This window comes from Halichoerus grypus, chromosome 1 (assembly GCF_964656455.1).
Source record: "Halichoerus grypus chromosome 1, mHalGry1.hap1.1, whole genome shotgun sequence".
NCBI classification, from domain to species: Eukaryota; Metazoa; Chordata; class Mammalia; order Carnivora; family Phocidae; genus Halichoerus; species Halichoerus grypus.
This window is the reverse complement of record NC_135712.1, coordinates 152,093,404-152,110,474: the sequence shown is the minus strand read 5'-3', so window position 1 is coordinate 152,110,474 and position 17,071 is coordinate 152,093,404. Positions and strand designations below refer to the sequence as shown.

The 17,071-nt window shown below is 39.9% G+C and overlaps 2 long non-coding RNA genes across 2 annotated transcripts in view; both read left to right on the top strand.

Moving 5' to 3' along the window:
* LOC144379993 (uncharacterized) overlaps positions 1-8,167 on the top strand; it is a 45,092-nt gene extending 36,925 nt beyond the window's left edge. Inside the window, exon 3 of the long non-coding RNA XR_013443628.1 lies at positions 7,939-8,167. This is a non-coding gene — a long non-coding RNA (uncharacterized LOC144379993). The remainder of the gene's footprint in view (positions 1-7,938) is intronic.
* A 5,618-nt stretch (positions 8,168-13,785) lies between these two features.
* The window catches only part of LOC118528507 (uncharacterized), a 48,246-nt gene continuing 44,960 nt past the window's right edge, over positions 13,786-17,071 (top strand). Inside the window, exon 1 of the long non-coding RNA XR_004913698.2 lies at positions 13,786-14,107. This is a non-coding gene — a long non-coding RNA (uncharacterized LOC118528507). The remainder of the gene's footprint in view (positions 14,108-17,071) is intronic.

Below are 17,071 nucleotides of genomic sequence, written 5' to 3'. Positions count from 1 at the left end.
CAGCTTCCAGACTTAACTCCTTAGTCTGTTCTAAGTCTGCAAAGATTGGTTGTTCTCAAAGCTTTTGGTTTGAGCCAATCAAATACCTGCAAAAGTGTGCATTTTTATCTTTTAAAGTATAGAGTTTAGTCTATCAATTAGTCCTAATGTGATTAATTTGTGTCTTTAGGTTTTTTTTTTTTTTAATATCCTGCCTATATTTTTTTTCACTTTAAGTCATGGGTTGAGAGAAGTGGATTAAAGTCTCCTATTAATGGGCATCTGTTTATTTTTCCTTGTTTTTGATGCTTCATCCTATTACCCATTGGCTACTATTTTGCCCTGAATTCAGCCCAGTCTGAGAGTAAGTTTCAGAGCCTCTACTTTCTTCTAGTTTGCACTTGCCTGCATAGCTCTATGCAGCCTTTCATTTTCAACTTTTCTGAGTTAGATTGTCTTAGATATGTCTCTGGGGTACACATAGTTTTTTTTGCTTCATGACCCAATATAAGAATATGGTCTTTTAATAGATTTTTAGATACTTTATATTTATTGTTAAAAAAAGAAGTTGCAGGGTCACCTGGGTGGCTCAGTCGGTTAAGCGTTCAACTCTTGGTTTCAGCTCAGGTCATGATCTCAAGGTCATGAGATCAAGCTGCCTTCCAGGCTCTGCACTGAGCATGGAGCCTGCTTGGGATTCTCTCTCTCCCTGCTCTCTCTCGCTCTCTAAAATAAATAAAATAAATATTTTTTTTTTAAAAAAAGGAAGTCGCATGATACTTCTGTTATCATATTTGATGTCATGCCTCCTATTTTTGTTTGTTTTTTCATAATCCTTTATTATATGATCAGTTTTGCTTGCGTGTGTGGTGGTGGGGTGGTCTGTGTACTTTTTGATGATTTGGAACGTTTGTGATCTGTTTGAATTTCTTCTAGTGTTTCATTGATAATTTCGCTTTTCTCTTCATTTAGACCCTGTTGGCTTTGTTGCAATCACTTCTGCTTCCATCTCTCCTCTCTCTCTCCATCCTTCCCCCCTCTTATACCCAGTTTTTGTTGGTTCTCTTTTTTTATGAAATTTCTAGGGTTCACATTCATAGTCTTCAATATATTTATCTTACTCCTAGTTGCTTTACCAGATCAAAATTGTATATTTTGACCCCAACCTAGAAAAGATGACAAAGTCAGCATCCCTACATCACCTTCTACCTTTGTTTTCCCCCATTTCCTCCCAATTTTTGTTAGTAATATTATTTCTACATTATTGTATAACACATACATTCTATTTTCTAAATGTAGTCCCCATAGTTCTTAGTGTTTCAGCAAAATGGATCAATGCTCATTGTTAGCCCTTTTATAGTAGTTTCTCTTGTCCTTTCTTGGCTGGTTGAACGCTGACCTCTAGTAGTTTCTCCAAGAGGCTCATGGGAATTTGTTCCTTGAGTTCTTGTAAGTTTGAAAAATATCTACCTGTTGTCTCTATCCTTAAACAATAGTAAGGCTGGATAGAACATTCTTGGGTTGCACTTTCTCTGAGACTTGATTAGCATTTTCCTATGGTCTTTCTTTATTTTGTGTTGCTGGGTAGTTTGAAGTATCAGACTTTTTCTTTACTTTAAGGTGACTGGAACTTTGGCCTAGTTGCTCAAGGTATCTTTTATTTTTCAAGGGCAGCAGTTATACCAGGATACAACTTGGTATGGGCCATTCTGTAACAATTTCCTCCATGGATACAGTGGGCCCTTTCAATCTATATGTTCATTTTCTTTTATTGATGAAAAAGTTTCTAAAAGTAGATCTTTAATTTTTTTGGTTTCTAGTTACTTGGTTCTCTCCATCAGAGTAAATATTGCAATTACACATGTGTTGAATTGCCAGTATGTCTTCCATATCATTTTTTTTCTTGAATCCTTTAAAATTTTGTTTGTTTTAGTCATTTCTGCCATCTTGTCCTACTTGTTGCTTTCTGTGTTGCACTAAAGTCTTTTCTCCTTTGTGCTGCTTTCAATATAGACATCACATTTGTAATGATTTACTATTTGTGATGATTTTCCATGTGTTTCCTGAGCTCTGTCACTGCATGCTTTGTTTCCTCTTATCTTCTATTATATATTTGGCAGAAACTTTGTAATTCTGCTTTGAGCTATCTTTCTTATAAGATTATAAAAATTCTTTTAAAATAAAATTATTTTTAGTTGTAGTAAAATACATATAACACAAAATTTAACATTTTAGTCATTTCTAAGTATACAGCTCATTAGTATTAAGTATACTCACATTGTTGTGCAACCAATCTCCAGAACTCTTTTTATCTCACAAAATAGAATCTCTATATCCATTTAAACAACTCCCCAGCCTCTGGCAACTACCGTTCTACATTCTGTCTCAGAATTTTATTACTTTTGGGACTTCATTTAAGTGGGATCATACGGTATTTTGTCCTTTTGCAACTAGCTTATTTCACAAAACATAATGTCCTCAAGGTTCATGCATGTTGTAGCCTGTGTCAGGATTTCCTTCCTTTTTAAGGATGAACATTCCATCGCACATATAGAGCACACTTTGTTACCCATTCATCCACTGATGGACACTTGAGCTCCTTCCACCTTTTGGCTATTGTGAATAATGTTGCTATGAACATGGTGTGCTGTGCAAATATGTCTTTGAGAACCTGCTTTCATTTCTTTTGGGTATATACCCAGAAATTGAATCACTGGATCATATGGTAATTCTGTTTTTAATTTTTTGAGGAACTGCCATATTGTTTTCCACAGCTACTGCACCAATTTACATTCCTACCAACAAGGTTCCAATTTCTTCACACCCTTGTCAACACTTTCTTTCTTTTTTTTAATTGCAGCTATCCTAATGGGTGTAAAATGTTACCTCATTGTTATGGGTGCAAATGTTGTCTTTTGAGTGGCTTTTCCCTTATGATTAGTGACGTTGATCTTTCATGTGTTTATTGCCCATTTGTGTATCTTCTTTGGAGAAAGTCTATTCAAGTTTTTTGCCCATTTTTTAATTGAGTTGTTTTTTTGTTGTTGAATTATAGGAATTCTCTCTCTCTTTTTAAATAATCCAGAGGTTATTTACTTATTCACTTATTTAACACCTATTATGCCATTAATTCATAAGAGATGGGCTCCAACAGCTCAGGCTCTTTTCCATTTGTTCTCACCAAGTGTGCTTCTCTGGGTGGAGCAGACTGGCACTTCAGTTAAACCCAAGTACCTTTCTCTCTTTGACTTCCTTCTTTTTTGGATCATTTTCCTTCACATACTTCAGGAAGCTATCTTGGCTCTTAGAGTGCTTAATATGCTTAACACATACATTAATTCTCTTGGCAAGAATCTTAACTTTTCTGTTTACAACAATGCCAACAGCATGCTGAGTGACATTGTAGACTTTTCTAGTTTTGCTATGATGACATTTGTGGAACATTTCTTTTTGAATGGTACCTATTCCCTTGATGTCTGCAATATCACTTTTATTGTAGATTCACATGTACATGGCCAAAGGAACAACTCTATATTTTCTAAAAGGCCTAGGGAATATAGAGTGGGTACATCTCCTCTTTCCCTTTGTGTTGGTCATTTCAGCCAATTACTGTAAGATGGAGGTTCCCATCAAAAGGCTGTAGGAGTTCTTTATATATTCTGGATATTAACACCTTATCAGATATATGATTTGCAAATATTTTCTCCCATTCCATGGGTTGTCTTTTGATTTGTTTTCTTTGATGAACAGAAGTTTTAAATTTTGATGTAGTCCAACTTTCTACTTTTCCCTTGTTGCCTGTACTATTTAGTGTCTTAGTCAAGAAACCTTTGCCAAATTCAATGTCATGAAGATTTCCCCCTATGTTTTCTTCTACTTTAAATTTAAATGCTTAGTGATGTTAGTCATTTTTTCCCCCTGTTCTTTGTCAATAATTTTTGTATTTTTTTCTGGTCAATATTTCATTTCCTGTTTTTTTTTTTTTTAAATTTATGCCTTCTTTTTATTTTTATATGTTCTTTTAATATAAATTTGTGTTGATTCTTTTTTATTAGGTCCTCTTTGAATAAAACAAATTAATTATGGATCTATTTTTTCCAATAGGTTTGGGAGAGGAAGGACCTTATGATACAGGGTTGTATGCACCTGAGCATGGATAAGTTATTTTAGCTCTTAGTTATCCCCAGACAAAAGAACCAATGCATGGTTGCTCACAATCAAGAGTCTATCTTCTATCTATATAAGTTGCAGTCTTCTTCTTGCAGAGTCTGTGTTTCCTCATTGAGCTCCTTTCCTGTGTAACACTTGGTGCTAAATAGGTCCTAGAAAACTTCCTCTGACAGCTCACTGATCCTCTCATGTTGCTCCAAATAAGAAATTGTTTTTCTCTCTGGAGGCACCATCTTGTTTGGACAACTGTGCTTTGCCAGTTTTGTCCAAGATCTCTACCTGCTTATGTCCTTGTGAACTTCTTCACTAGATTTGACAGCTCCTTCTCTTTTAGTATGGTTCAGAGTTTCAAAAGTCTATTCTAGTTTGTTGAAGGTGGAATTTGGGTTTCTGTTTCCCCATTCTCTTTGACTGGGGTGACTTCTAGGGAAAATGAGGCAGGAGTCTGGGTGGTTGTATTTACTTTAATTTTATACTTCTTTTCTTTTTTTTGAGTAGCTTAATGGCCTCTCATTTTCCTAAAATACAGAATAGAGCACTGGGAGAGCAAAAACTACATGGAATTTATGGAACAGAATGGTTATATAGTGGACTTCTGACTCTGTCACTTACTGGCTATGTGATCCTGGGCAAGTAATTTAACTCTTCTGTGTCTTGGTTTACTTCATTTGTAAAATGGTAGTAATAGTGATAGTCAAAGTGTTGTAGGGTGCCCATTCTGTGAGAGGCACTGTTCTGACATTGTTGCATGTATTAACTCATGTAAGTCTCACCTATTGTCATCATTCCCATTTTACAGGTGAGGAAAATGAAGCAAAGGTTCAAATAAATGACAGAGCTGAGATTCAAACCTAGGCCATCTGGTTCTAGATCCTGTGCTTGTCCACTACACAATAATCTCTCTGGTGTTCAGTACTTACCCCATGAGGCTGTTGAGAGGATTGAAATGATACTATACATTAAGTACCAAGAACACTGCACATGGAAAGTAAGAAGCTTCTCCTTTTCCTCTCTACTCCTTATCTTCCTATTTCTCATCTTTCTCCTTCCTGTGTTCATACCCCTTAGTGATATGGTAGGAGAAAGTGATGGTTTGACATTTTATTTGACAAAAATGTCCCAAATAGCCCAAGCATTTGAAAACATTTTTTTCTTCTGAAGAAAAATTTGAAATACTGACCTTTGTATTGGAAATAAATGAGAAAATGATAAGGAAATGTTATCTTTTAGTCTTTGGGCCAGTTTTCAAAAATATCTCAATGTCTTGGGCGCCTGGGTGGCTCAGTTGGTTAAGCGACTGCCTTCGGCTCAGGTCATGATCCTGGAGTCCCTGGATCGAGTCCCACATCGGGCTCCCTGCTCGGCAGGGAGTCTGCTTCTCCCTCTGACCGTACCCCCTCTCATGTGCTCTCTCTCATTCTCTCTCTCTCAAATAAATAAATAAAATCTTTAAAAAAAAAAAAAAAAAAAAAAAATATCTCAATGTCTTTAGAAGCTATAGATGAAGTAGAAAGGAAGGAACCTAATCACTTTGGGAAGCAGCCACTGAACCTCTCTGAGGCACTGGGACATGATCCCCTGAGCCAGTTGGTAAGTGAAAAGAGGAAGGTGAAGTGGTGTTGGGTGTCCTGGCTATCCTCTGTAATGGTGAGAGCTGTCTACTTACCTCATCCTGGTTTCTGCTTCTAGGTTTTAAATATTAGAATAGGTCATAAAGTGGAGAGTTGTGACCAATGTTTATAAGTCATCCTTCCCATTCTTCATGTTTTTCTCTATGTGTTTGCTTCACTCTGCAGATTTTTTCTTAGAGGAGAAGGGGGAACGGACTAGAAAATGGACTCATTGGTCTGCTTCTGTATTAACTTTCCTTGTAAAGATGGAGAAAGAGAAGAGAGGGGGAGGAAGGGATAGATAGATGATAGATGATGATAGATAGATAGATAGATGATAGATAGATAGATAGATAGATAGAGGGAGGGAGGTAGGTAGGGAGGGAGGGAGACCAACTAGTGGCTGAACTCTAATTCCACATTTCCTGCTGGAGAATCTGATTGGTTTGGCTTTGGTCAGGTGTCCACATGGGTACAATTAAAGGTCGCTAAGTTGATGATGTACTTGCTGAGGGTACAGCCCTTCTGAGAAGGAGGACTTGGACAAAGGAGAAAATGATCAGTGGAGAGAATGAATGATATCTCTTGGCCACTAAATTGCCACATCAGGCCCCAATCTTGTAACTGGTACCCTCATGTGGCAATGAACTCTGAACTCGAGAGTCTCAGAGCCTGTGGAAACCAGCATCTATCATCCCTCCTCTAGTTCCCAACCCAGTCCCTGAGCCTACTGGCCTGAATTCCCAGTTTAGTCCATTTGCTGCCAGACCCTTGGTTCCTTTTACTTGTCTGACATAGACTGTTTGCCTTGACAATTGGTGTCTATTGTTGGTTCCTGTGCCTTCTTTAAAATAGAGGCTTGCATGGCGTGTCGACTTTGTCTTATCTCTGCCAGTTGATTTTTCCCTGAGTGACTTGCCCTAGCAGAAGGATGCCCTGTATCAAATTTCAGCCAAAGCCACTCAAAACCCTGTTCTGGAAGCAGAGATGGGGCAATAGTCCTCCCTTGCCTCTCTCCAATAGTCCTATCCACCTTTCTCCAAATCATGCCAATCTTTTTTAAAGAGGGAACTGAACAATGTCAGGGGACATTTCATCCCTAAAAAGTTCTCCAAGGAAAGTTTAAAGATGAGCTGTTGTTTAGAGATCAATGAAAATGAGATGGAATTTAAATATTAAGAAGAAAGCTCTTGCCTTCAGGTAAAGCTGACATTTGCATAATAATGAGAATCACTCACCAGATGGAATTGAGAATCTGACTGGAATCTCAAATCCTGGTGAGGGAAGATTCATTTACCTGAAATGGCAATGGGAAATATGCTAATCAGAGGTTCACTGCTGTCCATCACGTTCAACAGATTCTGAGACAAAGAAAGAGAGAGTTCACAAGTAGGAGGTGATACAACTTGACATTAAACTTAATTTGGTTTGTTTTTCCATCAGTCCCTGACAGATGTGCAATTGTGGAAGTCTTTGGGGGTGGGGGCGATTCCCTTCTGTCAGAACTGTCTGACATTGTCATTACCACTGCTGTCATTGTCATTACTGTTATTGTGTTGGAAACAACAGGAGGGAGGGAAAGGAAATCTGGTGTATGACCCAAATCATTATTGAGAAATAATGGGAACATCTAAAAAGAAAAGTCAAAGATAAAAATAAGGACTCCAAATAAAACATTTTTGTGTCTTGATGGTTAACATAGGAGAGAATTAGTATCTGGGTGATAGAATCAGTCATTTAGAAGACACCTCAACTTGGAAATTGAATTTCCTGGGGGAAATAAGGTTATATTAGCCTGACCCAAACTTGAGCCTAATTTCTTTTATTTTGAGGCAACAGAAGTTGTTCTGGGAGAAAATGGAGGCAAGTTGTAGTAAGCAAAATTCTAAGATAGCTCTTATAATCTCCTGGTGTTATGCCTTATATGATTTCTTCCTTTTGAATATGGGCAGAACTTGTGTCTTGCTTCTAATGGGATAACTCCCATGATTGTGCTACTTTATATGGCAAAGGTAAAGGGATTTTGCATAGGTAATTAAGGCCCATCAATTGACTGAGTTTATCCTAGAGAAGATTTTTATGGGTGTGCCTGACCTAATTGGATGGGCCTCTCAAAAGAGAGCTTAGGCCTTCTTTGAAGTCAGAGACTCCAAGCAACAGAGATTCTCTTTTTCCATAGCTGACTTTGAAGAAACCACCATGACAGCTTCAAGGAAGTGACTTCTGACAATAACCCAAGGGAATCTGGAAGCAGATTCTTCCCTTGTTGAGCTCCCAGATGAAACCACAGCCCTGGTCAACATCTTGATTTCAACCCTGAGACCTTGATCAGAGAATCCAGCTAAGCCATGCATGGACTTCTGACCCACAGAAACTGAGATAATAAAATGAGTGTTGTTTATAGCCACTGAGTTTGTGGTAATTTATTGCTTAGCAATAGAAAACAAATACAGAAATTTATTCTTAAATAAGTGAATTGGAGCTCTGCAATGCACATTAGCCTTTCTAGTGGGAGAGCAGGGCAATGGGATTGACAACACGGGTGTCACATACACATTTCTGCACCCAGTTAGATGCCATTCCAGGCTCTTATCTGTTTGAGGATGTCTCCAAAGGGATGGATGGCTAGTATGGATGGCCTTGTTTCTGATCTTGAAATTACCACCTGTTTAGCTAGCCAGGCTTCTTTGCCTTTTCAGTGGAACAACTGAAATGGTGTGACTCACCCAAGACCACGCTTTCAAAGTAATGACTAAGCTTATGTTAGGGTTGTAGCCATCTCTTTATCTGCATCCTGCCTCTTGTTAGTTAAATAGTTCAGTTCAAGTAAAACATTTGTTGAGCATTTGCTATATTACAGGCTTCCTTTAAGGCTGGGACAGGAAGGGGGTGTTATTAATGATAATAGAGTGGGGAGCAGAATCAAAGTCAAGGGCATACAGTCCTCCAGAAATTTCAATAGCCATCTACTCTAATAGCTATTATAAATGGTCAAGTGTTATAACAGATAGCAAAGGGTTGTGGCTCCATGATTCTCTGATTGTGTGACTTTACAAAAGTTACCTTCATAGGCTTCATCTGAAAAGTGAGCTTAACAATAATGACAACAATGATAATAATGAATAAGGACAATGATAAAGATAACAATAATATTGATAATATAGTTTTGAGAATTGTATGGGAACAAATACACACGGTACTGACATTATAGTAAACACTCAATATATGTTACTATTGTAATATTATTTTTTATGAAGGAAATAAATAAGGGAAGTCTTCCTGTACAAGACAACCTTTTAACTAAGCCTAAAATTATTGCTAGGTATTTAATTGGGGGAATATGGGAAGATTCCAGATAGAAGAGCTATTGATGATCAAAGACCCAGAGGTGGAAAGCGAATGGTGAGTTGGATGTACCATGGCTTCCTGTAGTCTTTCTATCACATCTTCCTTCTTTCCTTTGAAAGAACTCAACAGTTTGTTTTTTTCAGACTAGAGCTTGGACTTTAGAATGGCATAGATGTTGGCTTCCAAGTCCCCATTAAATTTACTTTTCTCTCTGTAACTGGGATTTAAACCTCAGGAAAATAAGGATGGTATATGGCTGGTCCACAATTTTCGGAGTGCCACAGCCTTAGCTCTGGGCAGGGCCTGTTTAGGAAGCAAACTAAAGAGTATGTGGGTTCTAGCTACCCCAGCCTTTGGGGAATGGGAAAGTGTATAGTCTCAGGTGTGAAAGGGCCCATTAGTGATTAATTTCATTGAAAAACAATCTTAGCTCCACAAAACCAAGTGTGGCAGGGTAGGTTTCTTTTTCACCTCACTCTTGGCAAAGAGGAGGAGACTCATAGGAATTCATCCAAGTTATATATTGAAGGAGGGGTCAACATTATCATGAGAAAGAACTTGTAGGTGCTCCAGTTTGAAGACTCTGAAAGCTTTAAGCCTCCTCTTACAAATGGCAGTATGCATTTCCCTGTGGTTACCAAGGGCAGACCCAAGACCCTGGGGGTGAGAATAGAGGGCTGGAGAGTAGAAATGGAGACAGGAAGGAGAAGGGACATTAGAGAGGACATCTTGGGTGTTTATAGAAGGTGAGTTGTGTGTGACATGAAGCGCAAATTGATGGCAAAATAGAGCCATCTCCTGAATCCTGGGATTGTTTATGACTGTCTACTTACTCCCCATTATGGCCTCTACCCGTGCATCTCTTCTGCATTGTCGACAAAGCTCTGGGATTAATTTGGGGGCAGGTGTTAAAATTGCATGATACTGTTGCATGTTTCACATTTTTGGCCTCTTCATAGCCTAAGAATATTCTTGGATGAATGGGAAATATGACAGCTTCCTATTTCTTCAAACCAGTTCTGCCCCAAGTTTTAGTGCTGGAGAGCACTGGCAAACTCACCACAAAGTCCAAGATATTAGAGTCAGCTTGGTGCTCACCATGGCTGATACTGTTTCTGGTTTTGTACATTGAACATTACTTGGTATTTGCTCCAAAAATTATACTTATGAGTCTTGCTATTTGGAAATAACCACGCTGGACTCAGAGTATGAGGTTCAAATGTTTATCGTGGTGCACAGTGGATCCAGACTAAACTGTCAATGCTCAGATTGCTTGTTCTACAGGGTTGGGTTTCAAACTCTTTCCTTAGAGTGCTTGCCACGATTTATAACTTGTTTTTTTATTGCCTGTCTTATCTAGACTGTGAGTTTCCTGGGACTGGGCTGTGTGTCTTGTCTACTGCTTTATACTCATGGTCTAGCCCAGGGTCTGGTACTTTCAATGCATATTTGTTGAATGAATGAATGAATGAATGAATTTCAATGACACTTTTCTGAGTCCATGAATATGTATTGTTTCATGTCTGTGTACCTCCAGGATTTATAAGGTCACTGTTTTGTGTTTACTATGTTCCGGACCACAGGAATAAAGGTTCTGTGGGTGTTTGTGTTGGTCTCCTCCTCTTGCCGGACATGGCTGCCATTTTCTCTCTCCACCTTCTGTTCCCCTTCTTCTTTCACAGATGGTCTTATTGTCTTTCTCTGTAGCCTGCTTTTGGGTGAGAGTGTCATTAGAGAGCTAGAGGCTGGTGATTATTTTAATGTTCACACCAGTTTTGCCTCTTTGGTGAGAGAAGCAGGGGCAGGGATGGCTGTTCAGCAAAAAGGGAGAGAAGGACTTCCAGCAGCACAAGTGGGGCAGCTGTGGAGGAGGGCAGGAATAGAAGGGCCCACGTTTCAGAAGTGACAAGTGCTAGGGAGGTCTTCAGCTAGAGCACTATGGCCTTACCATTGCTCAAAGTGGACAATGTATGTAGCATCTGCCAAGCAAATAAGCATCATTTTTCTCTTTTGAAGTGTGCTGTGAACTTCCATTGTGGGGTCCAAGCCATAGTTAACATTTTCTAGGCCCTAATATATTTGGACACATCTCAGGCATATATGGATTGAAACCTAAAGTATCTTCTTTTAGTCTCTAAGGTAGGCCAGGTATATTAGTATTCTTCAGAGAAACAGAACCGGTGATGTGTGTGTGTGTGTGTGTGTGCGTGTGTGTATGTGTATGTAATATATATATCTCATATATATGTGTATATATACATATATACTGGACATCCCTTAGCCCTGTCAAGTTCACACTTGAGCCTCCAAACTAAAAATTAACCACCAAGCTGGGTCTTATCACAAGTCTGTATGAAAATAGAATAGCCCCTTCTTCATGGTCCCAGAAACCAGACCCAGTGGGAGACAGGGACCTCAGACATGCGCCTTCCTACTGCACAGCTTCTTGACAGATGAACCTTGGTGCTGGCTTGGAGGCTGGCCTGGGAGTTATGGCTGAGTGTATGTTTGCATAACAGTTGTGGTGGAGAAGGGGGAGGCACAGTCCCAGTATTGTGTTGGTGGCTTGAGTTGCCTTTTCTTCCTTCTGTAGAGCAATGCTGCTTGTCTTTTATAATTAAACTATCACTTCATAACTAACAAAGTCATTCTGACCGGCAAGAGACTGTTGGAGGAGTCTTCTTCTCTGAGAACACTGAGCCGTTTGTCATCATTGTTGTTATTGTCTTCCTGTGGTTATGATCATTATTAATAATGATGATCATGATCATTAGGCATAGGAAGAAAATAATGATAAAATGACTCTAATTAGGCATTATAAATACATCATGTTCTTATCATTATGTTGTCTCATATTAATTATAATCACTATAATCACTATAACAATATGAACTTCTGCTTGAGTTTGTCTTCTATATGATCAAAGCACTGGAAGACATGATCTTGTTAGCTTTCATGACATTCTGGCAAAGGGAATGGATGTTTCAAATTATGGCCCTGTGTGTTGGAGTAAACATGGACTGAAAAACTCTAGAAACCAAAACAAAATGCAGCAAAATTAACCATGGGAGATGTGTGTCTGATGTAGTATCAAGTCTAAAATGAAATAGACTTCAGGAAGTTCAATTCTACTTTGATTGTGAATTTTGCCTCTGTCATTTCCTAGCTGTGTGACCTTGAGAAATTTGCTTTGCCTCTCTCAGCACAGTGATTAATAGTGCTTTATTCTCCTAGTGCAATGAGAGGCAGCACCTATTTTCCTACTTTAATTATATAACACAATGCAGCTTGCAATAAGGTCCCAGGCTGTGAACTCTTAGAAGCAATCAGGTGAATAATCACTCTGGCACCTGGCACAGAGTGTGGCTCATGGTTGGTTTGTGCTTAATGAATGTTGCTTGAATGTGTAGATATTAAAAGAGATTGCTTTATATAATTTATGTATAACATATGATTCATATCTAGAAGAGATTTTAAGTAGGTTTATTGATTTCTAGTACATAAACAAGCTTCTGAGATGCCTGAAGTCAGATCTAATCTGCCCTCTGCCCCAGTCAACTGCCACCCGAGGGCTCTGACTCCTTTACTTCCTTTACCCCCCCCCCCCAGTGCTGGGTAGGGACCCATGGGGGCGGCTTGTGGGGGGAGAATGAAGTCTCTGGGTGTGGTAACTAAAACAGATGGCTCAGTAATGCCTGCCATGACAATGGTCAGCCCAATGGGCCATGCCCCTCCCCATCCTCCCTCCTCCCTTCCTTCTGGCTGAGCTCTCCCTTCAGGAGCTTGCTGTCCCTTCAAGGCAACTCCTGAGCCCACGCTCCATCTAACTTAACTTTCCCCACATGCAAGCATTATACACTGTGACTTGGACCTGGACTCAGAGGATCTCCTCTTGGGGGGATCCTGAGGTTGGCTAAAAATGGTAGGGTCTCTTAGATGTTTCCAGCACACAAAGCCGAGAACACCCCTGTTCTGCATAATTTACACTCTAATTGCATCTAGGAGTAGATGTGCTGACAAAAGTAAGCTCAGTTTTGTCTCAATTATTGGAAGTTCCTCATTAGTAGGGACACATTAATGCAGTCTTAGTTGTCTTTTTAAAGCAGTAATCATGAAGACTTAGCACACTGTTTTCTGGCTTCTCATGCCTGACCTCCTTTACTCTCCTCAAGGCCAACAACTTCCCAGTATCCTCACATTCAAAGGATGCTTCCAGGCCTGACTGCAAATCCTTCCGTGCAATTGTCCATGCTCTCACTTCTCCCTCAGAGGTCATGTGTTTGAGAGAAGGAGCCTGGATCCCCTGGGAGGAGAGGCACCAAGGGGAGCTGACCTCCGCATAACACTGAAATAAACACAGGAGAGAGAAATGGACTCCTACTACCTGAGGCCGCTGGGATTTGGAGCTGTTTGTTACAGCAGCTGGTATATTACCCTGACAGCTATAAACACCGACAGAGAAATTCCTGGAAAGTGGGTGTTGAGGAGATTGGAATTCAAGGGGGAGAGTGTTGGTGGGGCCACACTGTCTTCAGTCCTCCATTATCCTTTCACAATAATCACAGCTCCTGCCTAGCAGTTAGTAGCTTGCACTGACTTCCTTAGATGGCTCCCACAGATGAGAAGTGGAGGGGAATGACATCCCGCAGGAGCCAGAGTCAGGCACTGCACACTCTTCACCAACGTCTCCTCTGTGCCCCCTCCCACCATATGCTCGCTCTTCAGCTTCTCCATAAGGTGCGTGGCCATCGATCATGTCCCTGATCTCTGCCTGTGGCCTGGGCAGAGCGATGGAGGCATGGCCCCGTGGAGCAGAAGTGTGAGATGGCCATAATTTCAGGCTAACGAATGCTCCGCAGGCTCCTTTGCTGGTTGCCAGCTCTCGGCTTTGTGTGCTGGAAACATCTTGAACAAAATGTCACGGAGAGCATCTCGGCAGTGTCCTGCTGACTGAGGACATGGGGCTGCCGAGCTTGCCATCTGCCTGCAGCCTCTCTGAGGTAATTATATCAGAGTCTCTCAAGTCCTGGAACAAGGGGGATGTCAAATGCACTTTCCTTCCTCTAGGAAGGTGATTTTCATTTTCTCTGTTCATTGGGAGCTGCGTATTGTTACTGTCTCCAGGTGTGAGAGAGAGAGAGAGAGAGAGAGAGAAAGAGAGAGGCGCAGGAGATGGGGGAGCACACGGGCGAAGGAAGGAAAGGGCGCAGTGGGAGGGGAGGGCAGGGGAGGATGTGTGGTGGGGGACAGTGAGGGAGGGGCTCAGCCACTACTGAGCCCAGAGAGGGGCACATATGCTAATTTTGGCAACTTTTAATTAGAGGATACTGAAAAATTTCATTATTATTCCTGCTCAGCTTTCTGACTGTAGAGGCTTGATGTCTTCTTTATTAGTGTAATAGTCTGAAAGCATTTTCTTTTTTCTCCCATTACTAATTTGCATTGGGAAAAAGAAATGTGTCTGATAGCTCTTGGAAGGAAAATATTTTCAAAATTTGCTGAAAACAGAGCTTTCATACTTTTTTCCTTCTGCCCCTCCAGCTATTGCTTTTTTGTTTGGGGTGGAAGGAAAAGGGGATTCAGTTCTAAATATGAAGGGTGGTTACTAAGACTCTTGTTTGGCAAGAGAAATAAATGCAAAGCAAGTCCTCCTTGGAAACATTTTTTAAATGTGGGGCTCCTCCAAGACACCTTTTCTGGTTCACCTCTCCTGGGATATGGGTCTTCTGGGTTCTTCTGACTTTAGGCAGCACACAGAACCCTTTTGGAAAAAGAAGGACAACAGCATCTCTCACTTATGGAATTATTTATGGAATTTTTATAACAAAGGCTACTGACCAAGACTGTAAGGTTTCTAGAAGGCTGGGCTGCTGTCTGGATGTTCTTGGGTCAGGTAACAAAAGGCTTGTAGACATGAAAAAGTGTGCTTTGAAACATTGTTTCTTTTGTTCTCCTAGCAAGTACACAAATCAGGTTTTTTTAAAAAATCATTTTGCAGTTGGAGAAGTTGAATTTTATAAAGGAGAAATGATTCACTCAAGGTTGACTAGTAAGTAAGCTGAAGAACTGGCCCTATTTTCTTGGGATTGAGGGAGTTCATGGGGCATGGGACTTTCAGTTTTAAAATGAGGATGGTCCTGGGTAAAGTGGAATGAGTTGGTCACCCTACTAATTAGTTCAGTTCTGGGTCTTCAGATCCAAAGACAGGATTTTTTCTTTTTCCTCACAGCTGATCCTGGCATATGCACTGTTTTAATTGGTTTTATTTAGGCTTTTATTATTTTGGTCATGAATACTAGCTACCCTACCAGTGAAGTAATCTGGCTGATCTAGGGCTATACAGGAGAATGAAAATACCAAATGTTGATACTGACTTGTACCTTTTGAAAAATTGCCTTTGAGAGGCTGCATACTTCAATAGTCCATTGCTCAAAACACATTTGGAAATTCCCCATCTTGCAATTTGTCATTAGACCCAATTTTTAGGGCCATTCACGAGACAGTGTGTTATTATTTTGCAGTTATATTTTGCAGCAAAATTACCTTTTAGTAATTTGCTTATTGTTTTACCTCTCTTGATTTTTTAGTTTTGCCCAGAAATATTTTCTTGCCTACCTCTATTTATACTATATATATATATATGTTATTATATTCTTATACCAACTTTTTTCAGTGGTTAAATATCTATAACAGTAGAAAATGTGGTCGATTGTTAAGTGCAGATGGTGTTTCACAGCCACCATTATTTCATGGTGTAACCAGAGAGAGTCACCTGTTGAATACTGAGGACACTACATATTAGCATAGTGTAACATTTGACACATTATTCCAATATGATGTAAAATTGGTAAGGATCCAGAATTTTGTTAATAAAAAGTAAGCATCATTAGAGTACCATAGATGAAACCCTAAAAAGGTTTTAGAAAAGATGTTTACCAGGATGTACTAGAGTAGAACCATATTCACAGGACATATACTCTGGCGATAGACTAGACATTAATTATTTAATTAAAAATAAGCCAGCAGGGAATATCAATTTCTTTTTAAACTTAGTAGAAATATTACAAAATCCCATAAAAGAAAGCTAAAAAAACCTAAGGAGAATTAAATATTTCCCCTCCAGGAACATTTCATATTTTATCATGTATTAGCCTTACATTTCAATGTAGCATTAGGTCAAGTATTAGCCTGCACCAAATGAAATATTTTTTAGGTCAGAAATGGTTGAGTACTGGTAAGTTCATATGGCTCGACCTAACATGACTAACATGACTATTTCCATCTTGCTGAAGGAGAAATGGAATTTCTTACTGAGACGAATTTTTGGTGAGACAGGGCAGGGAGGTACCTATGCCTTCTGATTCTCAGTACAGTGATGTGTCTGTTTTTCCTCTCTCCAGCTCCAGTGCCAGTGGCTGTCACAGAATAAAAACTTGATAAATTCATGTGGGGGTTTTGAAAAACGGCCACAAATTTGTTGATACTCTTCCCATCAAGAGGTGGAATCCATGTCCTTACCCCTTGAATCTAGATAGTCTTGTGATTATTTTGACTGATAGTTTTTTTAAATTTTTTTAAAGATTTTATTTATTTATTTGACAGAGAGAGACACAGTGAGAGAGGGAACACAAGCAGGGGGAGAGGCAGAGGGAGAAGCAGGCTTCCCGCTGAGCAGGGAGCCCGATGCGGGGCTCGATCCCAGGACCCTGGGATCATGACCTGAGCTGAAGGCAGACGCTTAATGACTGAGCCATCCAGGTGCCCCTATTTTGACCAATAGTATGATGGAAGTGACACCATGTGAGCCCCAAGGCTAGGTCATAAAAGGCCATGCAGATTTTGCTTGGTTCTCTTGGAATGTTCATTCTTGTGACACTCCCCTGTGCAGCACAGTCACCATGCTGTGAGAAGCCCAAGACATATGGAGAGGCCACATGTAGGTGCTTCCACGTGTGGGTGCACAC